The sequence below is a fragment of the Coturnix japonica genome, chromosome Z, assembly GCF_054131305.1.
Source record: "Coturnix japonica strain WE chromosome Z, WE-NBRP24, whole genome shotgun sequence".
Taxonomy (NCBI): Eukaryota; Metazoa; Chordata; class Aves; order Galliformes; family Phasianidae; genus Coturnix; species Coturnix japonica.
The window spans coordinates 71,941,525-71,967,801 of record NC_140702.1 but is presented as its reverse complement, the minus strand read 5'-3'; the positions used below and the strand labels follow the sequence as shown (position 1 = coordinate 71,967,801).

General features: G+C 38.7%; 1 long non-coding RNA gene across 1 annotated transcript; it reads left to right on the top strand.

Moving 5' to 3' along the window:
* The first annotated feature begins 2,963 nt into the window (after window positions 1–2,963).
* On the top strand, window positions 2,964–24,257 carry LOC107325908 (uncharacterized). The gene is made up of 4 exons (XR_014939686.1): window positions 2,964–3,083; window positions 8,732–8,849; window positions 20,209–20,580; window positions 23,931–24,257. It is a non-coding gene; the product is annotated as an uncharacterized LOC107325908 (long non-coding RNA).
* Window positions 24,258–26,277: the final 2,020 nt, after the last annotated feature.

The following is a 26,277-nucleotide window of genomic DNA, read 5'->3' as shown; positions in this document are numbered from 1 at the left end:
ATATTTTGTCATGTCTTTAGCATGACAGTGTTTTTTTTTGTTTTTTTTTATTTCTATTATGATTATTTTTAGGTGCCTTAACTCCAGCTGCAGACATTTCTTACTGCGGCAGTCCTTTCAAGAAACAACCTCCCCAGAAATATGGGAAAACTTTCCCATGGAAAAGCAACAACAATAATAATAACCAACAAAAAACCACCAACAACAAAGCAAGCAGCCAACAGCTGAAACCCTCCTCTAAGTAACATTCCAGCCATAAATAAAGTCATGATTCTTAAAAGAACAGGAAACAAACAGGTGTTGATAGGGTTTTTGCCATAATTCAGAAACGCCCACATCTTGGTTCACTGTGGATGGGCCAGGAACACCTCAGCAATCTCCCAGAGTTTCCTTTTTGGGCTTTGGCTGCAGAACTGAGTAAAACATGAGCAATTGCACCAGTGAACTCCAGAGCTAAGAGTATGACCTGTTGTAATCTGTGCCAAGAGCTCCTGGCTGGGTAGAGACAGACTTTCATTCATGAAGCGAGCACAGAAGGAATCTCAAGACAGACTCATGAGGAGACAGTGAGGGCCTGGGGAAAAAATATAATAATCTCATTTCGGCCCTCTCAGAGATCTGGACATGTGAAGGGACACCTCCATGAGGGCTGTGAGCAGTCAGAGATGCTGCCAGCATTGCATTCTTGAGCTCTCAGCCCAATAAACTGTTTCATAAGCTGGCAGAAAAATAAAGCTCAGAGGGACTGGAAGAGGTCACCCCTGTCATCTTTGCTGCCCCCTGACAGGAACAGTGCAGCAAATACCAGATCTGAGAGGACAGCTTTGAAACTTCTTGGGCAGACAGAAGCAGAAGCAAGCAAATAAACAACAACTAAAGAGGAAAACAAGGAAGTTGGTTTTTTGTTTTATTTTTTTGGCTGGTTGGTTGGTTGGTTGGTTTTTTTTGCTTTTTATCTTTTCTGATTTATCATTATTAACTATTTTCCTGCTTCAGTATGGCCAGCTAAGTGAAAATAAGGTTGTAGCAGTGGAAGTTCTGCATAGATCTCAGTGGTGCACTTCAATTCTTCTGAATGCTCAGCTTTCTTTATAGTTAAACAAGCTGAATTTTCTGGGACTACTGCAGAAGTTCTCCATCATTATTCTTAAAGATCACATTTTTTTTTTCCCAGAATTTCTTCAGTAAGTCATGGAATCTGCTGCTGGATGCCTTGTCAGGACAGCTAGTCACTATATGTGTTCTTTTTGTATCACATAAGGTCCTCAGGACTACAGGAATACAGAATCTTCTGAGGGCAAGGAGGAGGAATTCCCTAGCCAGAAGGTTATCAAATCTTAAACAAAACATACATGAGATCCAGATCAAGATAAAAGGGGAAATAAGGAGTGAGGAGAGATACAGGCTGGTCCTAATTGCACAAATATTTTATTCAGCATAATGTTGTTACTTACTGAATTCCAGTTGTCTTCTTCCCTTGAGCTATTTCACAGTGACCAAAGTTTGGACTGCTGGTCTTCAACATCTTTAACAAAGATATAAATAATAGGACTGAGTATATCTTCAGCAGTTTTCTGATGACACCAGGCTGAGTGGTGCAGTTGATGTGACAGAAGAACACCATCTAAAAGAACCTGTAAAGGCTGAAGAAGCAGGCCCACATGATCCTAATGAACAAGGCCAAGTGTCAAGTGTTGGGCTGGAGCAATCCAAGATATAAGTATGGGCTGGGAGAAGAACATATTGAGAACAGTCCTGGAGAGAAGGAGCTGAGAGTTATGATGGATGAGGAGCTGGATATCAAACAGCAATGTGCACTTGCAGCCAGGGAGATCAACAGTATCCTGGGCTGCTTAAAATAGGTGTGTCAGTGAGCAGGAAGGGGATTGTCCCCCTCTTCTCTGCCCTCGTGAGGCCCCATCTGGATGGAGTAACATATCCACACCTGGGGACCCCATAGCAAGAGGGATGCAGAGCTATTGGAGAAGGTCCAAAGAAGGGCCACAAAGATATTCAGAGAGCTGGAGCACCTCTGATATGAAGAAGGATTAAAACAAGATGTGCTTAGCTTGGAGAAGAGAAGGCTCTGGGGAGACCTCATAATAACCTAATACTTGAAGGGAGCTTATAAGCAGAAGGAGGTGCACTTTTTGATGTGACTGGAAAAGGAGAAATGGCTTTAAACTTAAAGAGGGGAAATTTAAGTTGAGTGTTAGGAAGAAATTCTTTCCTTGGAGAGTGGTGAGACCATAGCACAAACTGCCTGGGGAAGCTGTGGATGCCCTGTCCTGGAGTCATTCAAGGCCAGATTGGATGAGGCCCTGAGCAGCCTGGTTTAGTGGCTAGCAAGACTTCCCATGGCAGGGAGATTAGAGATTAATGACTTTTAACCTTCCAACCCAAGTCATTCTATGATCCTATGCTTTTATGATTGCATAAAGATAATCCAATTGTGAAGAACAAAACGGAGGGCCTTCATTTTGATCCACAGTGGAGCAAGTAGATCCCTAATTTCATAGTGTCTCTTATCCTCACACTTTATAAGTAGCATTTTAGAACCCAGGTTTTTTACTGATTCATTTCCTGATTTAGACCTCTGTAGGAGTATACACTGTAAAAATAAATAAATAAATAAATAAATAAGTACAAAGCTTGGGAGTTTCTCTTTAAGGTATCTGTTTTCAATGAACAGTTTATGTTCTACACTGGGATTTACATGCAGTCAACTTCTTGGTCTGTTAGCCAAACCTCTCTGTAAAACTCTGTAAAATGTCATTGGGATCTAATTAGGATCAAGAATTTAAACTGTCATTGTAATTTGGAGTAGAGAGCTTCATGTAATTCAGGGTTACTTAACCTCTGCAGGAAGCAGAGAGAAGTGGTTTGCATCAGCTGCACCCTGTACATTGTTTTCTCCTTCGTCATCAAATGCCAGGAGTTACAGTAATCCATCCTGGAAGTGACAAACATATGATACCATGTGCCTTGATCCTGTGGGAAGAAGGGTGGAATTTCCTATGGGTGCAGATGCATCAAGAAAAAGGACATTTTTTAAGACTGAACACCCTTCCTGGCTGTCCCAGGTTAGTGATGAATGAGGCTTCTCATCTATTCACTAATTTTCTTCATTCTTACAGCTTTAATGTATTTGTTGCTTGCAGTAGGAATAATTTCCATATACAAAAGACCAGGACATTATTTTTTAATCTTTAATTTATTAATTAAGTACTTGTTGCATATGTTTCTTGTACCCTTGCTTGTCACAGTCCCATATCTGTTAGGATATAATCTTAACTTTAGGGAGAGAAGGAAGAAAAGATGATGGGTGATCCTGTGTGCCTTTTCCACATTCTATGATTCTATAATTCTATGATTCTATGATAAAAGGCAATAAGGAATTTTGGAGCAGGAGTAGAGTTGCATTCAACATCTCTGCAATTCCACATCTGTGAAAACAGGAATAATTGTGGATTTGCTATTGAACATCCACACAAAGTCACTTGTCATTACCTCAATCCACAGGTACTGAATAGTTTCCTGTTACTAAATTTACATCATGTTTTTACATTGAAGGCTAAGGAAGTTCATCAGAAAATACACCCTTCTGTGTTCCAGCTTCTCCTCAGATATCAGTGGGCCTGAGAGTGGCTGGGCTTAGATTCTGAGTGATGCCCAATTCGGTGCATTTGTCCAGTTGTGTCCAGTGTATTGAACATTTGTGATTATGGATGCAGAAATAGTACAGTAAGCTTTAATCTAATTGCATTCAGTGAGCTCATATGCCCACCCTCCTCCAGCCCCAAGTAGTTTGCTTGCCTTCCATGAGGACTTTCTTGGCTAAATTAATGAATATTGCTGTTTATTGAAGCAACAGATTGCAGATTCTTTTAGATCGCTGCTGCTGATTGCACTGTCTGCAGAGCACGTGCAAATATTAAGAATATGAACAATACAGCCAACTGCTAACTTGCTGAATTATGGAATAACTGCATAGAAATTTCTAAGTTTCTTACAGAAGCACTTGTTGTAGACAAGCGCATGAATTTTACCCAGCAGGTGTCCTTGTGCTTGTTTTTAAAGTTACAAGCTAAAAAGTAAATAAATCAGAGTGCATGCTTGCTGTGGGTGGTCACAACTTGGAGGTGGGTAGTCTTTGGGATGGAGTTGTATTTTGATATGATAATGAGATTACAGTGAGCAAAGTTAATAATGAATCTGGTTTCTCAGTTCAAAAAAGACAGGGATCTCCCAGAAGGAGTTCAGTAGATGGCCATAAGGATGGTAAAGGTCCTGGAGCATCTCCATGTGAGGAAAGGCTGAGTAACCTGAGTCTGCTCAGGCTGTGGAAAAGAAGACTGAGGGGGATCTAATTAATGTGTATAAATATCTAAAGGGATGTGGGAGGCAAAAAGATGAGTCCAGGCTATTCTCAGTGGTATGAAGCATTAGGACAAGGGGCAGCGATGTAAAAGTTAGGAAGTTCTATACTAACATATGGAAGAACTTCCTTACAGAGAGCATGACAGAGCACTGGAACAGGTAGCCTGGAGAGGTTGTAGAGTCTCCTTCTACGGAGATATTCAAGATCCATCTGAAGGCCTACCTGTGTGACTTGCTCTAGCATGAGTTTGGACTCAGTGCTCCCTTGAGGTCACTTCTAAACACTGCAAGTTTGTGATTTTGTGATTCTGTGAAATTTCACCTAGGGATATGTTTTCATCACACGAAAAACATTAAAAGAATGAAGAAGAAAAAAGGAAAACCTGCTCACTGTTTATCAGATCCATACTATCTCCAAATTTGCATCCCTGTGATGATATTGCGGAGCTGGGCCATGGTGTTTCCATTCTGCTCCACTGCCCGTGCAGTTTCTTTGCAGTTTCTATTAGGATCATTGCATTGAATTCTCCTAGTGTTGTCAACAGGCTGCAGGTTATATGGCATAAGGAATAATCATGGAACAGATCTCTAAAGAGGGGGTCATCTCATTAAGTTACCTCCAATAATTATTCAGTGAACAGCTAAGCCCTGCTGAAACTCTTGACTCCCATGTTGGTTGTTCATGTGCTTGTGAGAAGAAAGTGGTCCTCAGCTGCCTGTATCATTTCAGATGTATAATCTAATCTAGTTCCTGAGGAACTAGTGATGTGCTTTTGGCACCATATTTCAAACCATGGACTATGCCATGATGTAGCTGGAAAGTGCTTATTGTGTAAATCAGAGTAGTGTTTCATAGACAATCACCAAGCTAAAATGCAGCTCCACAACCATCTTGTTCCCCCTTGTGATAGACACTGCTTCTAATGGCATGGCAAAGAGATATTTTGCATGATGATGCTTTCAGACAGCAAAGAAGGATGTAGACCTTTGAATCTTACCTGAGTCCTTGGTGCCAGTCTTGGAATATAGTCTTGAGTCAAAATGTTTACTTAAATTTGAGGCTGTGTGTATCTGGCAGTGTGGGTATTCCTTGTAACACTGCTCTTTTGTCACATGAAGAAAATTAAATTCATATTCCATTTTGAAAAATCTTGTATAATTCAGACCACACAGACATCCTCACTGTTGAGTATATGTACTGTAGTAACAGTACAAATAACTAGGGAGTTATTAAAAAGGTTGTATAAAGAAGAGTAGAGCAGATTAAAATAGATTCGGTTGCAGATGCTTGAGTCACTTTTATTTGCAGTCCAGCTCTTTGCTATCACTGCTTAAGTAATGTTCCCCTCCCCTGTTCTGACCTTCTCTTTCAGGCCAAACTGATGACCTTGGGTGATCCAGATCACTTTACATCTTGGCCTAATTACAGCCAGACAAGCAGAGGGTGGAATATGATAACTGTCCACATCTTTATCATGGGTGAAAACAGGCAGAGTAATCATTTAGGGTGGTTGAAGTAGGTAAGGCTAGGAGTAATGAGATGGAAAGTTTAAATTGAATATCAAGATAAAATTACCCACAATACATTCTTTTAGGTGAGGGGAAATATTAAGACTCAATTAGTGGCAGCATGATCTAATAGCACCACAGCTACTGACAGCATTGCGGTCTCTTGGCTTATTAAATCATCTTTCAAAGAAACCGATGGAAGGCTGAATTGGGCAAACAATGGGTAATTGTAATATAAGAACTAATCCCATGATGGAGCCAGAGTGGAATAAACAAGCAACTTCCATGTGACTCATGAGAAGTCTTTGTATCAAGTAAACGTATTCATCAAGCTCTGTGTCTATGCAAAGATCTTTCATGGCATTTTCAAGACTGCCAAAGGAACTTAGCAGCTTTAATCCTTTTTTCAATATCAGCATCATAATTCAGGCATATGAAGACTATTGTATCACCAAGAGAGAATTAGATTGATGAAGATCCCTCTCTTAAAAGTTTGTGGGTATAAAATGAGCGTCTAAACACATACATCAGTATTTTTGTGCAGTACTGCAAGCAGGCACAGGCTTACTCTGTTCTTCACAGCAGGGAAAGCTTGTTGCAGGATAAATTAGGCCCCTATGCATTTTTTTGGCACATAGTGAAGAGTCTTACCTGTGATTTACAGTGTAAGCAAACCCTAAACCACACAGAAACTAGAGTGGAGACTCCCTAAGTAGCATTTTGTGGTATGTTTCTTTCTGAATGTGTGCTCTGATGGCATGTGTACTACATGAATCAATGCATGTCACCACCAAAAGTAATATATCTTCGATGCAGGAACAGGCTAGCAGTGGATGAGCATCCAGCTCTGAATCTTCATGTCACTGCCACAAACTCAAATGCTATAGAAATCCAGAGCATCAGGAGTATTATTGAAATTTGCATAAGTAGAAAACACAGTGATTAAAAGTTGTCAAAGAAAACTAATGCTCAGTTGTCAGTTCCACAAACAGATTCCAGTGATGTCTTTCCAGCTTCTTCCTAATAATCTCCCTAAGTTCTTGCTAAGAGCTGCATTGAAGTAACCTGTCATTTACTCTGTCTTTCACCAATTCATCTCAAAGAGATGCACCAGCTGCGATCACTTGGAGTCAGAGATGCCTTGTTGCAAGGCATTGCTACAGCTGCAGGCAAAATGTATTGTTTGGAAGATCTGCTGAACCCAAAAGTCATGGAAAAAGCAGAGCTGTACCATCCCTAGCATCCTACCATAAGTGCAGGAGAAATTCCATCCTCACAGATGAGAGCTCAGTCTCCAATACATTCTGCATGTGGTGAACAGGGTTACTATGTAGGTAGATGTTCCTTGTCTAAATGACAAGGACCTTGTCTTCACTTTTTAAGGCTCCTGCTGGCCTCTGGCATGGAAGCTGGGAGTGGAAGAGGCTATGAAAAGCTGCATGGGTCACATCCAGATCTGGAAAACCTGAAGTTTTCTTGATGGATAAGTCCTGATCTAACTCAATTTTCCCAGTTTGTAATGCTCTCCTGTCAAAACTCAGGAGAAGGGACATCCAGAATGACTCTGGGCTGAGTCTTGCTGATCTGCTTCACTCAGACACTTATCCTCATTCCCCATTTCATTACCATTCCTCTAATGACTAATATTTTTCTGTGTTAAATACAAATGCCCCTGTGACAACGTTGTCTCAAACACTGGGGCTTCATGGAAACAGCCTATCAATATTTACTGTGTTCTTGGGGCTGAGTGGGATAATTACATTTTCTACTACAGAATCAATTAGATACTGATAATATAACAATTATCAGATTAAATCTTTACTCGCTATTCTTTGAAATTACTTTAAGTCCTCTTCTGTCACTAAAAAGCATGATGCTACACATCAGCAATAGCCATACTGGGAGCTTCCTGGGTGCAGTAATTGCCGAGAGACTGGGTACCAAAAGGTCAAATCTTCTTCAAGGAGAAGACTGATCTGGACCAGTCTGAAAACAAACTAGATGAAAAAAAGATGAGGCAGCACTAATAAAACAGATTCATGGATGAATCTCCAGTTATTCTGGTTGGTGGTTCAGGTTAAGTTTCAAGTGATTTTTCATTGTGACACACCAGTATTAAACCACATCTACTAGACAGTTTGATTAGACTAAGGATTTTGCCCCAGTGTAGTCAACCTTCTGAACTCGGTTTGTTATATTGTTAACCTCTAAGCCCATTATTCCTTGAAGTATTTAAGTCTTTATCTACACTGTGAATTGTAAGAGGGAAAAAAAAGAAAATGGAGGAAAAAAAAAGGCGTGAGTAGGAGAGGGGAGAGGGAAGAAGAAATTCCAAATTCTTAAAGCATATTTTTGTGCAGTTTGGGGATCAGAAGTGTCTGAGACCTTTCAGTGTGAGTGAACCTGAGTAGTTTTGGCTACTCCAGTGAATCATAAGTCCCTTAAAGTTTGGAAAAGAATGTGGTCAGATTTGAATCCAGGTCTTGGAGCCTGAGATGTATTCGGTTTTCATGGTAGTGTACCTGACTACCACAGCTCTTATGGTTAAATAGATGCAGATAAATGCATTATTTTCAATTGTAACATGGGAGTAAAGAGAACTAAGTAGTCTATTCTGGACTTGCTTATATCTGACAGCAAATCTTTGACAGAGATAGAGAATAAGCCATGGAGGCCTTCTTCTCGTCTGTAACTCATCTTTCTGCTATCAGCATAGGATTTGGAATATCCAAGCATTGCATGCAATGAACTGCATCTTCTTACAGTCAATAAAACAAAATCACCATGAGTCCTTCCAGAGCACAGCTAAATCTCAGTGGGATCATACTGTCCAATTTTTCAGCGATTCATACTTTTCATTGGAACTTTGAGACTGAGCAATCTTCACGTTGTGGAAGATAATTTCAGCAGCAGCTTGGCTGCTTGCATGCATGGACCTGCAAAACAACTGAGAGACACCGGTAAGTTTCTTGATGAACCTGGCTCAAATGTGCCTAACTTCTGCTCTCATATTCAGTGCTTCCCATACCTCCCATGTTTTGCTTTGGCAACATGTACTCTCAGTGCCCTAATCCTGTAACACTTGAAGATAGCCCCAAACCACATCATTTAGTTTTAGATGAAGATTTCAATTTCTGAGTATACCTGAAACTGAGATTTCTATTTGGACTGACATAGACATGAAGTTACCCTAGAAAGGTGCATATAGAAAACAGGATTTTGAATTCATGAGTACATCCTATATCAAGCAAAAACACTGGTATTTCAAACCTTGCTAATGTCTGTAAATAAAACAGGTTTTCTATGTATCACTACAGTGCCAATAGAAACAGGACTTCATTTTGCTCAGATTTGATCCAGAAATCTAAATAGCAGGAAAAATTAGTCCTACATTACAGCTAAGCTTATGAACTTTTTGAGTTTAGAATACTATCTACAGCAACACAGAGAAACGTCCCTGTAACTCAATGTTTCATGAAGAGGGAAGAACATATTAGTAGAATAGAGGATGTTGTCTTATAGCAAATGCTATAAATCAATTTATTTTATTCCTGGGTACATATTCATATGAAATTGGACTAGCTTTCTACTCTGTCAAATGTAATACACATGGTTCTAGCAACATCTGTTTTGTTTCACTTGCTGGAGCTGAGGGACTCTAGACTCAGTAAGGTCTTTCCAATTGAAAAAATCAAATCTTCTAGGAAAGCAAGCCAGGAGACCCCGTTTTTACAATAGATTTCTTGGCTTTTTTCATTCCTTCCTGCTAAACATATTTTTTAATAGAACATGGTGTGAATATGAAGTACATGAATTAGCAGCTTCTCTGGGATGTCTCCTCCTAGGTTCTCCTATTTGATTCAATCTGGTCTCAAGTAAGTAAAAGCAACAAAGTGGAAATGGCCTTTGACCCATTAATTAATCACTTGCTTCTGTTAACTATTCCTCCGTCAATGTTATTAAGTGGTAGCATCTAAGGGTAAATAGACATCCATGTAAGGGGATCTGCCATCCGCCCTTATCTTGCTGAGGTTCTTTCTCCCTTTAGTGTTGATCCTTTGTTCTTACTACTGTTTTGTTTTCTTTGTTTGTTTCTTTTTCTTTTTCTTTTTCTTTTTCTTTTCCTTTTCTTTTCTTTTTCTTTTTCTTTTTCTTTTTCTTTTTCTTTTTCTTTTTCTTTTTCTTTTTCTTTTTCTTTTTCTTTTTCTTTTTCTTTTTCTTTTTCTTTTTCTTTTTCTTTTTCCTTTTTTTCTCTCTCCCCTAGGAAGAGATTTGCTTCCAAATGATTAAAACCCACATCTGGCCATCTCTGCTCTTGCTCTTGCAGCTGTTTGAAAACACTCAGCAATCGTAAGCAAGTGTGGTTTCAGATGCAGTGTTTATCTCTCAGTGATCAGAGTAACAAAGACAGCAATTCCTGTCACACACAGAGCAATGGTGATTAGCAATAGTTAATGTGTGCGTTGAATATTAGCAGGCAAGTATTTACTCATACAGTCTTGATGATGTCTTGCAGTGAATAATAAATAATCCTTTCAAGAACGAGCCTAGAGGATAACTACTTTGTAGTACTCTTTCTGTTGGATCACGGAGATACATGGCTCTGGGCATCATTCATCATTCCCTTCCTATGTCATGCATTTTGTCCTACACAAACAATCAGATACATTTTCCACCTAGCTGTCATTTAATTGAAGGAAAAAAAAAAAAAAAAAAAAAAAAAAAGCAAAGAACAAAAGAAGATTTATTTCATTGATTCATCTCTGGGATCGTGGTGAATTGTTCCTGCAGGTGAGTTGAAAGATGGAGAGCCTTACAAATGCTTGTGTAAGATGATTGTACCTTCATTCACATCTCTAGTTGCATCTTACTCCCTAAACTGTGATCTTTCTAAAGCTAGATGAATACTTGTTTCTTTCTGGTGGCTTGATACCAGTGTCATACACTTAGAGTCTTGTTAATATATAAGGTCCGCTTTTTTTTTGCTAACATTACTGAATTTCTACTAGTATCAGGCATGATCTGTGATGGTATAGATGGAAATAATAGATTATTGTGTCTTCAAGACAACACAGCTTAAATTTCAAATCTCAGTGTCAGTAGAAGAATTTCTCCATGTTTCATGCTGCCAATGATTTCCTCTACAGAATTCTTCCTGCGCAGGTTTTCCACTAGTAGCAGCCTGGACTTCCAAATTTACTACCTTCCTCTTCCAACCTCCTGCACTGAAATTCTCTGCTGGATGCATCTTCAGATTCTTGCTAATATCACTTCATACTTAAAGCCACTGCAGCACAGCCTAATGCTGCACATGCATCTCTAATTACCTGTGTGAGCTCTTCTCCCAGCTCATGCAAGACACTTTCTGAATAAGTATCTGCCATGGGAACAATGAAAAATCAAAATATTTAAAGACATAACTGATTGTGCAGGATATCATGGGAGTGGCTGGTCATAAGCGTTGGGCAGTACTGCCTTGAAGAGTTGGTTGAGATTCTGGCAGCATTGTGACAATGGGGGATTGGGCATGACCATCTCTGGAGGTCCTTTTCAGCCCCCACAATTCTGTGATTCTGTGATTTATTTCTTCTGATGGAGAAGAAACTTGCATTATTTGGAGGCTTCTGGGACTATGGGCCCACATCTTTTTGAGAATAAAGTGGACTTCTGAATTGTTTGGGCTCCAGCCCTAAATCATTGTTCTTCCCAAAGATTCTTCTAGTCTTTAAGCTGGATTAATGTTGAGTAAAACATCATTAACTCCCCAGAAGTAGAGCCATTATTGCTTCTTAGCCATGAGCAATATGTAAAGTGGGTGGGATGTTTAAAATCTATGTACTCACCTGGCAGAAGTGGAAAGTAATAAGACTGGTGGAGTTTCACAAACTGGTAAAACGACCTTTGTATACAACCAGAGTGGTCAAGTCAATGGAGCTGCAGTAATGTAATTGAAGTTACAGCCAGGCTGCCATGGCAGAGTCCTTCCCTTTGCCTTGATTCATCAGAAAGCAGAACCTGGCCCAGAGCCTGTAATCACTTTGAACAATCTGTCAGGTGCTTTGGGATCTGGAGGTGAAAGGCGTTGTGTAAATGTCACTCATCATTTACTCAAGCACAAGACCCAGGCTGGGAAGCATAGCATGCCAGAGACACTTCAACAGGGGGTTAGGAGTGATCCTCTTGCAGAATATATTGCACTAGATGTATGGATGTGTGTTGAACAGAATCTCATAATTCTGGTTACCATAAATCACAAGGCACACTTTCTTGATCTCTCCTTATCTAATTTTCTCCCAAGTTTTCTTTATTATTTAAATAAATCAAACCAAATAGCACGTTGTAAGCTGTTTATATGTAAGAGGAATGATCCTAGCTTCATAAAGGTTTTTAATAGAAAATAACAGAGCTGAGTGAATAATTCAAGCTGTAAGGTTTATTTGGTTATGAGTTGCTCTTTTTGGTTTGTGAAATGTTTATGAGCCAATCACAACATTCTCACATATATTCCTTACTGAAAACAACCTGTGAAGTAATGAATAGCTCACACAGAGGCTGGGAAAGACATTCATTGCTGAGTCTTCAAAACACACACTGAATGTATTACTTACCTCCGTCACCGGGTTGTCTCACTGCTTCCTGATTGCATTACTCAATTAATTAACTAACAGAGTGTGAATTTTGAGTACTGCACCCGCATACGTGGTTTGAGGGTTGCTTTCGGTAATAATCAATGCCTCAAAGGATTTGAATTTAGGCCCAGATAAACAAGGCAGTTCCAGGGGAAGGGATAGGTTATAAACAGCCTTCTATTTGTATGGTGGTTGTTTTTTCAGCGACCATTTGTCACTTTATGTTCCAGGTTTGCTTTTCAACAGTCTGAAACTTCCTGAAAGCGAGTGCAAAAAGGAGGAACTATCCTTCTATTTGGGTCCTCTGTGGCACAAAATCCCTTTCTGGGGAAAAAAGTGAACACAAGTTCATTTCTTTGAGTGCTTGCAGAATATCTGTCATGCCATATATCACTGATAAATGAACACCCTTCCTTCCATAGGGAGAATATTCAGAATGGTAGAAGAAAGTATAGGCTGAAATCTACAACAGATCACTTCTATGATTTGTTTAAGTCTTCTTGTTCTCCATTTAGAAATGAGCACCATCCTGTTCATTACAGCTCCTACTTCATAACAGCAAAATCTTAATTAGGAGATATTAGTGTCTTCCATTTGGGTTTCAGATATGGAATACGCAAATTCATTCCACCTAAAGCATGCAATTTCAAGTTTTCTTTAGATAACAATGTAATTTTGGTATAATTCTATTTCAGAATTCTGAAAGTGAAGGTTGTTGGTTTTTTTTTTTGTTTTTTTGTTTTTTTCTTTCTTCCTATTTTTATAGGTCTGCAAATGTAAACAAGATACAGTATCAGAGTAATTCCATTTTGACTTCCAACACAGATGTAAATCTCTCAAAAAAGTCAACTGAGACCAACATGTAATTATAACCATACATTTTATACTTGTGTGTGTGTGTATCTGTGTGCTGATAGAGTATAGTTTTGTTTCAGAAAGAAAAATGAATGACACCTTAGCATTCCTGCAAGCTAGTAAAGACAGAGAAACAGGTAATAGCAGCCATGTCCGGAATAGTCTTTGTGGAGCAGAGTTGTATGTATTCGATCTGCTTAACTGGAAATTCAAGACAAGCTAAAAACAATAAATAACTTGTATAAACCAATAGTGAAAAAAAAAAAAAATATTACTGAAAAAGAAGCACACATATATCATATGTTTTGAAAGTAATTTTCTCATCTGATGGCTGAATGGTATCTAGTGTGCTTATTTGCATGTTTCTTAGCTTATATATTAGTGACTCCATGTTTTTAGATTCAAGATCAGTTTTTTCCACATCGAGAAAATGAGTGAGAAGAAATTTTTTAATTAAAAAAAAAAAAAATCGTACAAAAATAAAGTCACTCAGTGCAAGCATGCTGATTCAAAATAGGTTCTGAGCATAAGACGGTAAATTAAAAATGAGTAGAAAATAAGATACATCTCTGCTCCATAATCTTTGGTCTGAACATTTAATAGAACCATAGAATTGTTGGGATGGACACTTAAAGGCCATCTGGTCCTGCTCCCTGCAATAAACAGAGGCATCTAGAGCTCCTTCAGGTGCTCAGAGTCTGTTGCTTCCTGATCTTGAACATACCCACTGATGGGGCACCCACCACCTCTCTGGGAAACCTGTGCCAGTGCCTCACTACACACGTTATTTAAAAAATTCTTCTTTATATCCAATGAAATCTCCTCTCTGTAAGTTTGGAACTCTTCCCCTTTGTCCTGTCCCATGGACAAGTTTAGAGAGTAAAGCTGAGAGCAGATACCATCATGAAATGATAGAGATATTTGTGATATACACCTATGGCTTCCTGCTCTTGGGTAAAATGTTAACACTGGACCAGATTTTAGTGCACTTCTAAATCATCTTAGGTGAGACCTTAGCACCAAACCTGATGGCTTCTTCTCATCAAGACTTAAATCTCCTGAGAAAAATATAGAAAATTGTAATGACTTCTGGAAAGGATGTATGAATATAACAGAAAGGTGAAATAAGGTAAGCAATAGCTTTCTATAGTTATAATGTAGATTTTTCAAAGTGTAGATTTAAAAGAGAACAGTCATAAATTCTTAAATGTTTTTGAAGTTTATATACAGCTATATGTTAATGAAAGTAATCCAAAGTAGTGTTGGAGTGTGGAAATGTCCTATTTCGCAAAAATATGAACTCACAAACTGATCATGTTTTAGCTAAATATCTATGATCTTGTGTTACAGATACACTGTATAATAATTCCCTCTTCTCTCTTCCTATGAGAAGTAGGATAGCCCAGCAGATACTTCCATATGACCATGAGACTGTCAGACCAAAGCATCTTTATCTCCCTCTATCACTTGTTGTAGATAACAAATTAATGCCCACTTAGCTCTGAGCTCTACCCCTTCCCACCTGTAAAAATATACCAGGAGGTTGCTGGCAATGATTTTGCCATTATTTCTGCCTCCAAAGAAGCCAGCCCTGAAGGAGAAGATAATAAGGCTGCTAGTTTCAGCCATATGATTATCCTGTGCTAATGTCGCCCACTTCCCCTGGAGTGCAGATCTCGTAACTATTACATGACTTTCATTTTTACATATGTAAGGAAAACGCCTTGATTCCCACAAGCTGTCAGTTAATGTTACAGTGCTTTAACTGAGAGGCTGGAAGCATCACCCACTCCTTAAAATGCTAATGATCTGCCTCAGATGTGTGATCACAGAAGCCCATGAGCAGAAGCCCATGAGCAGGGCTGTTTTGTAGTCCCCTTGTATTTTTAGCTTATAGCAAAAATATAATGCTGTGTACTTCCATACCAGCTCACTGGATAGACCTGGGGTGGGGGGAGGATTGGGGGGAATTCAAAAAGTTTACCTACAAATATTTCTAAGTCATAGAGGGAAAGAAAAATAAAATGCCACAGGAAAATTAGAGTGGGATATGCCACAGAGGCAGAGGTCAATTCTATTAATCTTCTTGCAATGTCTTGCTCTACAGAGCACTCAGAGCTGTGTCTGGTGCTACTTGTCCTCCTGTACCTCTGAAGGGTGAAAATCTGAAGTTGCCTGGGATTCCCCAAATCTGTTTCTAGAATTCAGATTCACTGTGAAACATTCAGGGTCGGGTTTATAGTGTAGAAAGTTTAATCTGTTGACTGGGCTGCAGATTAGAACAAAGCCCACACCCACTTCCTTCTTTCTTTCTGGGGATGAATGTCTCTTTGCAAATGTGAAATATCTGATTTTCAGCTGAGGGTTAGGTGCTGAGCAACTTGTACTTGTGGAGGCTCTAAGGGACATAATGAAAAGCAGCTTCAATACAGACCTCAGCACATTTACAACCAAGATTAAAGGCAGTGTTTGGAGACTTAGAGTGATTTAGAGAAGGTGAAAAGTAAAGTAAAATGTTGAATTACTCATTCAGAAAAAGGCAATAATAACTGAATCAGTAATCATGATCTGGGATGCTGCTCAGGGTTTTTGAATGGCCCTTGTGGGTACAATCCTTCAGATGAGCCCTACTTAGTAAGCACAACACGCATTTCACACTCTGCAGAAACTTTATTCATTAGGGAGATGGTCACTGTTGGCACTTTAATTTTCAGTCTAAACACCAAAATTACCATTTTGTGCAAAATGTTAATATGATTTTGAGATTTTGTGTCTGGTCTTAATGATCATGATCTCCATCTCTCTATGCTAATGAATCTTAAATTTTTATTTGTATTTACATTTATATCTCTTTTCATCGCTGTGAAGCTTCAAACAAAAGGTGACCTGAACTTTCAGAACACATGTACCTGACTGATCATTTGAGGTTCAGCCCAGACTGCCTTCTGGATGAAATATATTCAAGAAGACCCTAACCATGACACTTTTTTAAAATAAACTGTCGAGACAGCATTCACTGTTATTGGGATACTGATCATTTGAGATGTGATTCCCTGTTTAAATCTGATGGAGTCCTTGTAGGCTTTAGCATATCTACATAGAGAGAATTGGACTTCATTTTCTGGGGTCTTGGTCTTAGGATAGAAAATAGTCTTCAGGCTGTCTTTTTCCTGGGGAATGTAATTGAGTATGCAGTGTATTTCACCTTTATTTGTTAGGAAAAGAAGCCATAAAAGAATGTAGTCTATTCCTTAGGATTTTATGGTGTCATTTCAATGAAGTTAGATGTTAACTACTTGCATGAAACACTTTTAATGGAACACACTTTTTCCAGATGTGAGAAAATATGCTGCTTGCTGGTTTTTTTATATATATATTTTTTGCATTTCCCTGAGGCTTGTTCTATATTACAGCTATAAACCCAACTTCAAAACCCAATCACAACAAGGAGGTTGCCATCGTACCTCACTGCAATGTGGTTAACAGTTCCTAAGCTAGTATCTCACCACATTTCAGTATCTCACCACATTTCTGTAACAAAGAAGGACATCACAGGGTACATTAATACCACTTACAGCTCAAAGATTCAGTGAGATAAGAAGGAATTGGTTAGCACTTCATCAGTCCTACTGGTACAGTTATGTTGAATTCAGTTTGGCTGAGATTAACTGTATTTTAATCCAGGTTTTATGTTCACATTGCTCAGCATGCAGCTGTGAGAACAATCATATTCAAGTGAGCAAGGTTTCTCATGACACTTAACACTACAGGATCAAAAATATAAGCTCTTGTCACTTTTTCCCCTTCACTGGAGATTAAATTGGACTGTGGGGCTGTGTTAGAAACCAAGTTTTGACAAAAGAGATGATGCATGGATTCACAAGATTTTCCCTGAGAACCACCTGAGACCATATAGGCCTCAGCCTTGTTGATATATCTCAGATATGGGAAAGTTTAAGTGAGTGGTTTGTATATTTAATACTGTATGTTCAGCCTGTTTTTGTCTGTCTGCCATTGAAAGTATGATTGCAAGTCCACAGCCCAGAATTTGACTGTCCATAGTTCTGAGCAACTGCTGTTTCTGGTGGCTTAATCTACAGATATATGTAGCCAATGCTTAGAAATGTGAATCATTGAAGGATTTCAACTTTCATCATTTCTCATTGCCCAAGGCAACACAGTTGCCTAGAAATAGTTAATGGTGATCCTTGCAATGTCTCATTCTTGTTTTAAGGGTCATAGTTATCTCCATTTGAAGGCTGAACTGGGATTTAAATTTAACTTTGCATTATTGAGATGCAAATCATCACAGTCTCATAAGTATTATATGTCTAAACCATATTTTTCATCATGAAATTCACTGTCTTTTTTTAAAGTGTTTCCCTTTAAGTACAGTTTCTCATTAAACTAAATATATGTTTAATTTTTTTTTCTCCTCCAAAGGCAAGGTTCTTTCAACTCATGCCAGCGTTATTATTTCTCAGAACGAGTTTCATCTTGATCCATAAACATTTTATGCCAAGAATAATGCTGTTTTAAAGACAATAAGTGCCTATTTCTGCCTGAGGCCATCGGAAAACCTGTAAAGGAGGCAGTAGGAATTAAAGACACTTAATCATATTTCCCCATTTTTAACTGTTACTTTTTACACTCTGAAGCAGTTTTTCTATCCTCGCTGAGTCCTACTGAATGTCATAAATCTTAATTAAAGATATGATTTTTTTTTTTTTCTTCTTCTTTATGAAATCTGAGCCGGAAAGAACATTTCTTATTTTTAAGACTAGCACAGCGTGCAGGCTCATAAAACAAACAAGACTTTTACACTTGCAGGGTTTCAGACCCAGTTATTGCTGCCATCATATGGAATTGGCTCCATAATTATTATTATTGTTGGGTTTGTTGTTTTTATGATTATTATTAATGCCTGAGCTTTGCATTTTCTATGTACAACTCATCATGAGGAAACAATAACTAAATGTGCATATCTGTATGGAAAGTGGAGGAAGGCTTATAGAAATGTACATGTCAGCACAGGGATTTGTTTTTAGCATATTATTTACAAAGGACTGTTTGTATATATATGTGTCTGTGTGTGAACATATGCAGGAGCTTTTTTTGGTTAGGTAAAAGCCTGCCTGGTGTAAATGAGCATCAGTTCACTGGAGCCAAGGGAATTATATTGCTCTACAATGGGAGAAGTGCTAGCTCTGACACTGTGATTTCCTCAGTGTTACTCATATTTTTCCTATTGAGGAGAGAGAGGAGAGGATGGTTTCACTCTCTTATCTACACTGGTGAGAAGAAATAGGTACTCCATGCCTCTTGAGATGAGACAGGATCCTTCAGTAGCTGAAATGGAAACCATTGCAGAAAGGTTTATATCTGAAGCCCATTAAATTTGATGGGAAGATTTGTTTCAGCTCTCGGTAGCAAGCAGCATTTGCTCTGTCTTAACAGCACTTGCCGGAGTATGTCATTTGACAGTCTTATTCTGGGTACTAAAGCATTTTAACTGTGTGCTCTGAAGTCCCAGAAAATCAACATGAATTCTCTCGGTAATTTCACCATGTCATTTGATTGAGTTTTCTATAGGTTAATTACAGCAGATATCAACAGGGTGAACTTCCTTCATAATGGAGAAGTTCGTGGATGCTGGCTACCAGATTTGATGGCTTTCCAGTCACTTATCATCACAGAAACAGACTGATGCCATGAAAGAGAAAGCAACTAAACACTCTGAGTGCTCCTATCAGAAAGGGGGCATCAGTGAAGGCAAATTTGGTCCATCTACCCCCAGGTTCCAGCCTGGCAGACACTGAAGGAAACCAAAGAGTTTCCATGGGAGAATTTCAGACTTGACATTTAGCCTAGCTTTGTGTTTATGTACTAGCAAACTCATGGTCCTGTTCATTGAAAGTGATACTTTTATTTAAAGTTATTTCTTGTACCAGGAGTTTTTCAAATTAATACTGATATTTCATAGTATTTTAGAAAAGAGAACAAAAGAAAGGCTGAAAATACTGCACACCAAGCAGCAGGCTGTTAGCTATGCGCAAAGTGTGAGCTGGGTTATGAAAATGTGGTTCTTCACTTGTTAGGCACATGAGTAATGTTGCCCCTGTCAGTAACGCTGCTGAAGTAAGCAATAAAACATTCATGTGAATGAACCTACTGATGGCTAAGTCTTTGTGAGGGTGCCACACCGTGCTCTCACCTTCTGCTGCAAGGTCAGTGTTTCCACAGCTGCCAGTTCAGCCAATGAGACACCAGTGGCTTTTATTAGATGCTCATAGTTACTGTTCCTTAACATAACATGACCTTCTTCAATGAAGCTTGAATCAAAAGGCCATTGATTTACTAGCTGAGAAGTGATGTTTCCTCACTGGCATCTAATTACTTATTTAAAATATGGTTTTGCCAAGAAAACCTCTCATTATTTTAGTTTCAAATTCCAGCATTCAAAGGCATTTTAGAAGACAGTAAAAATACCGAAAGAATGTATTCCCATCACCAACTGAGCAAGTATGCCAGCTGCATTCATTATGTTACTATTTGTAAATGCTACTATTTGTAATAATAAAAATAGATAAATAAAAAGAATCCCAAGATTATCATGTCAGGCATCACTGTACCAGAATTATATGACAAAACTTTTTAAAAAAGAATATTTGACTTTAAATATGCTATTTCTCCATTTCTTTTTCTTACTTTTTTATTTTACTTTTTTTTTTTTTTTTTTCCCCTATAATGCTGTGATCTTGCATGCTCTTGAGCACACAGGTAATTTAATGCACGTAAGCAAGGAACTGACACAAGCAATTTTGTTTTATTTTAGTTTAATTCATGGCATATCTCATTGGAAGATAACTACTCTGGTCCTGATTGGCTGTTGTGTTATTTTGCAAAATAGTGATGCAAAAAACCCCTCAAATCATATTAACAAAAGCTATTGCCTCCCACAAAAGTTACTGAGCTTTAGGAGAGCATGTCCAAAACTACCCTATGAGTCTGAATGTGTACAACTCAATGAAGCCAGATGACATGCATCCCAGCATCCTGAAAGTTCTGTATGATGTGGTTGCCAAGATGCTCTCCATCATATTTGAAAAGTTATGTCTGTCAGCTGAAGTTCATGGACATGATAAAGGAAAACATCACTTCCATATTCAAGAAAGGGATAAAGGAAGACCTGGGGGACTACAGGCTGGTGAGTCTCATCTCTGTGTCTGAGAAGATCATGGAACAGATCTTGCTAGAAGCTGCGTTAAGGCAGATGTGGGATATGAAGCTGTAGGAGGAGTTCCAGAGGAGGACCACAAGAATGCTCAGAGGACTGGAGCACCTCTGCTGCTAAGACAGGTTAAGGGAGTGGGGCTTTTTTATTACATACATACATAATATTATGCATGTTATATATACATAAAGTCATCATTTGTCTTGATCAGGTCCTAAAGGTTGGACACTGAAAGAGATTACTGTTAAAGCTGTATTATGAGTGCAGATTTTGCCCTGAGTCCTTCTTATATAAAACTAACAGATTACCAAAAGGAGAATGATTTCTGGATTGGTAAGGATTTTGTACTCCTAGCCACAAATACAGCAATGGAATGGACACTAGATGACAGATCAATATCTATAGAATGGGCAAGTGTTTCTGATGAAAGTATATAGCTGACAAGGTGAGTTCACCACACAGTAGGCTGGTGAGGAAATCAATGGCTGATTCTTTTTTCAGTAAAGCCTATGTTATTTTGCAGTGGGGAACTTGATGATACCTAACCAAGCCTGAAGAGAATGTCCCAGTTTTCAATAGCAATTACAATAACCCTTGAGATTGTGATATATGGACTTATCTTTGTGGAGGACTTTAACTTACTGTTGTACTCTTATTCCATCACTTATGGGAAGTTTTATTTCTATGATCGTGTAACAAATTATTTACTAAATTCACTGGTACTTTAAAAAATACTGTCATTTAAAGGATATTTTATAGCTGAAAATCACATCTAGACTTCCCTAAGAACTAGAATTAGGTGTTAGCACACATACTCTCATCCCTGTCTTGACCTCATAAAAAAATTGAAGATACAACTCTGCACTTTTATCTGTTGAATCTTGAATTAAGAAAGTAGAATATTTAAACAATCATCAGTCTTAAAATATGACAGGATTCAGATCTGTTCTGATGTCTGAGGTCTATGGTTTAGTTTCTTCTTTGTAATAATATTGTATTAATTTTAAAAGGCCTTCCCCTAAACTTAACAGGCAAATTTTAGCAAGTATCTTTCTTCCTAACTCAGTCATTTTTCCCCCAGTATATTTAAGCAGTGTGAATACTTTAACTACACAATTATTTGCACAATAATTTCTCTGTTCTGCCAAAATTAATGTTTTAATGAAGAAACAGCAATTAATAAAGAAACAACAAATAGACAAAAAATAAAATTATGCAGTTCTACTCAGAAATGACTGATCTGCCCTGAACAGACACAGATGCATTTTCACAAGCCTCTGAGTTGTTTGCATGCCCTTATGAGAAACTCTGCCTTTGTGAATTAACAACAAAAAAACAAACCAAACAAAACAAACAAAAAACCCCACAGGATTCCATACATCCATACATACCTTTAGGACTTCATCCCAGTGAATAGGACTGAGTTGTACAGAAAAGATCTGCTGTCAAAAAAACAAACCAACCAAACAAACAAAAAACCCCAACAAAACAGATGTTTGACTTTCATGATGTTGCTCTTTTTGTGACTGTATTTCTACCACCTAATTTTAAATCGTTCAGTCAATTTCTTATCCAAATTGTGTTTCCTAGAAAGTACAATCTCATTAAAAGTGAAAAAGTATTACAGGGGTTGGCTGAAAGTCAGATAATTCAAGAAGGAAAGTCTAAAAGGTATGAATTAAAATTGTTGCCATGAGGTAATTTTTTTTTTTTTTAATTTTTTTTTTTTCAGGCAGAGAAAAGTATTTTCCCTCTAATTTTTCCTAAATAGATTTTGATTACTTAAAGAAAAGCAAAGAAATTAAAAAAAAAAAATAAAATCCCAGAAATTTAACACTATATGGTGTACCTACATACACTACATTCTTACATTCTATATGTGGAATTAAGATACAGCATTTTGCTTTATTAGAAATGAAATATTCTTTCATTTGAAGTAAAAGCATCTGGGTGGAGCCTTGCCCTGGTTAGGCAAGATGCAGTGCAGACATGCGAACCAGGCTCACCTGATTAGGGTTTGGTGTTAGACAGCTATGAATAAGCTGAGCAAACACGGTGGAAGAAAAGTGACTTGTTATTATCTTGGCTCTGGACCAAGGGAACTCAACTTTGTGGTTCAAGAATGATGCTTTGGACGTGGATGTGGAGAGATGCTGAACCCAGAAACGTATTTTCACGTCAGGCTTACTATATAAACCACAGAAAAGCCAGGTGTCAGCCTATCAGCTGTAACTGTTCTTGTTACCTAGCATTGTACACAATATTTTGAATGCAATAAGGCCTTACAATCATGACAGGAAATTGTCACAGGTGTAATTACACTCATGGTCTGGTTAAAATCCAGTGCAGTATGTATTACCACCCATCAGTTGCAATAATCAACATACAGATACAATCTGTTTCCTGATAAAAAGCAGAGGTTCGTAACACTCTATACATTGCACAAAGAGAAAGCCTGGCAGTGACTCAGTGCCTTTTAACCACATTAATTGTTATTACTAGTAGTTGCACTGTACCTAGGGGATAATTATTCTTATATAAGCATGCTTTGAAAGGGCAGAATCTGTTCAGGCAGCTGAATTGGTAAAGTGAGAACTAGTGATCTGGGTGGGGACAGAGATTGTTCACACCTGGCCGGATTCTTCTTACTAATCACAATCCCTCTTTTGAAGAAGACTGTGGAATGACTCATAGCACAGGGACTTCTAATGGTCATTGATTTTGTTAGCCTACAGTCTGTCCTGCTGCATGATGTTAACCTTACTGGATATTGGACTCAAATTTATTGAACCACAGGAATTTTTTCAGCCCATTTCTCCAGGATTTTCAGTTCCTAGAGACCTCTGTCCTTCACAATGTTGGCTTCAACATCCAATTTGATATCATCCAGAAGCTTGCCAAGACAGCAGTCAATTTTACTGTCTGGTTCCTCAGTAAAAGTGTTGAACAGTACTGTCCCTAGTGTCAGCCTCTGACATACAAAACTGGTGGCTGGCATCAGTCCAGGCTTTGTACCACAGACCATTGCTGGCAATCCAGCTGTTGGTCATAAAAGTTGGTCATCATAAAAGTTTACATCTTGGAAATTTGGCTATAAGTAGATTCTGGGAGACTGAGTGAAAGTCTGCTTAAATTCAGCTGTGTAACATCCAGTGTTCTTCCATTGCTCCCCATAATCAAATCTCAACCACAAAATGAGGGCTGCTCTGAAAGTTCCTATTTTATTATGTTGACTTGTTATATCAGAGGCAGATTATGATGGTGCAGCAGTGGAGGTTGAACCTTCTCACCAATATTCTGTTATGTTTTATGCCACATGACAGATGACAGCAGAGGGGCAATCTGACATGATGACGTCTGATGTGAAAGTGTATATAAGGCAAAGGTATGAATTCCTCCATGCAGAAAAAAATGACACCCATTGACATTCATTGATGCTTGCTGCTTTTTTATGGAGACCAAGCAGCGAGGTGCTGGATGATGCTCTTCAGCAGTGGGAACAGCACTGCAGAAGACAAGCCACATTCTGGATAGCCATATATATTCACCATGAAATGAAGAGAATCATGATAGCTTCAGCTATGTGGTTGAGGTAATAGTTGAAAAGAGTGATTTGCAGCTGGAAATGTGCTCTGTCAAATAGTGTTCTTGTCCACCTTGTATTTGTTGTATTTTTCATGTAAATAAAAAGGAGGTACTATTTTTGGAGCGACTTATGTGTGAACATTTTATTGAATGAGCAGAAAGAAGAGTTAGCCACTGATTTTTGGGATCAAGTTGAAAGATATTAAGAAGTAGATATGATTTCCCTAGTATCTTTGAAGGGATTGTGTCTTTTTCAGAAGTAGGGAATATTTTGTATTTTTTGTGAGGATGGCTACAATGCAGCTGCAAAGCTGTGTGCAATGCACCATTTATATTATTATATTTTAACTCTGTTTATGGGAATCTCTTCCATCATTTGAAATCAGAATGCAGTGAATTAGCTTACTGCACTGACACAGATCAAGAATCTCAACCAAAATCATTTGGTATGACTTAATTAACTTAGGGCCACATACTTTTTTTTTTTTTTTTTTTTGTTAAACAAAGCAACTCAGCATTTAGACCATCTTTCTACTTTCAGCTTGTCTGGCATGTAAATTAAGAGCTCTTCTGCTAACCATTGATTTTTCTCCCCTGGATTAGGATCCCAAAGGGATACATCTTGCTGGTTTTATTCTTGAGGAAGCCCATTCCACTGCTTCACAAAGTTGACACTGTCAGGAAGATTTAGCTCCTGATGATAAAACATCTTTCACTGTGAATTCTTCTCATCATAAGGAGCTTACAATTCCTAAATCACAGTGGGGCCACCCCTTCTTTTGCTCTCAGTGCACAGTCATAATTCTTCCACCTTAACTATCAGAGGAATGCTGTCTATGCCTCTTATCATGCCTGGGTCAAAGGTGAATATCTGAGCATCTGGGTCATGGCGATATGAACTGCTATGAAATACGGTCATAGCAATCTTTCAGAGATCTCTGAGGCTGCTCTCTATATGTACAAGCAGGCTGTTTGCCTCTGGTTTTTGTCTTCTACTGCAGATATGATGCTACCTTTAAAGAGGAGGTTAAAGATTCTCCTGAAAGTGGCTTCTGTGTTTGGGGTGCTGAGTGGGAAAGGGACAGGTTTCAGTCACTGATAGCACTGGGGAGCAGCTGGGAGGGGAGTTTACACAACTAGCTACCTTGGCTCTGTAGCTGAGCTCGCAAGCCCTGCAGGTTCGATGCAGGTTGCCATTGTAAACAGACACTGATTGCTCTTGGAGTCATACAGTAACCTTTCAGCACTCTTTCTCCTTTAAATTGAGTACTTTGTTTGTGGGGGAAAAAGTAAAACGAATCTCACCCATGAGTTAAAATCGAGTTATCAATTATCCTCTGAAATAAATGCTTTTTTGTTTGTTTGTTTGTTTGTTTGTTTTCTATGTTCTCTGCTGGAACTTGGTTCCTGGGTTAGTCTGGTATATTTTATTTAAACAAGAAGGGAATGGAGTGCACAGAAGGGTTAATGACACACTGCTGCTCTCCACTGAGATCTGTGTGTCTGGGGAGTGTGTTCAGCTTGCCCAGCACATGGGCAAATCCTGAGTGTCAAGCACCAAGGTGAACGACAAGGAAAAATGAAGGAATTTCCCCAGCTGATGACGGGCAGCAAGGCAGGCTGAAGGAATAAAGCGATCTTTTTGTTGCAGAGCACGGGGAACAGCATGAGTACATGGTAATAGAGAGGAGAGGCCGAACACTGCCGGTGTGTTCTGAACCTGTAGACATCACTGACATACAAAACACCGCGAGATGGAGCATGACTGCCTACTGCTGGATGCTCAGAGAGGCTTGTTAGCTTTTGCTGCAGAGACTGGGAGGCAGAATGGAGATGTGCCTTTCCTCTGTGCCTTTTGGTAATATGCAGAATCTAAATACACCCAATGGCTGCTGGCAATGCTGTGGGAGCAGGCAGAAGTCAGTCCCTCAAAAAACTTGTTGCATTTCCTTAACTTCAAAAGGGAATGAAAGGAATCCATGCTTCACTGCATTGTGGCAGACAAGTTGTAATTACACCAGGACATTAAATTTAATTCACACCTATCAGAGCCTGGCAGTCCCATCAGCAAATTCTGCTCCAAAG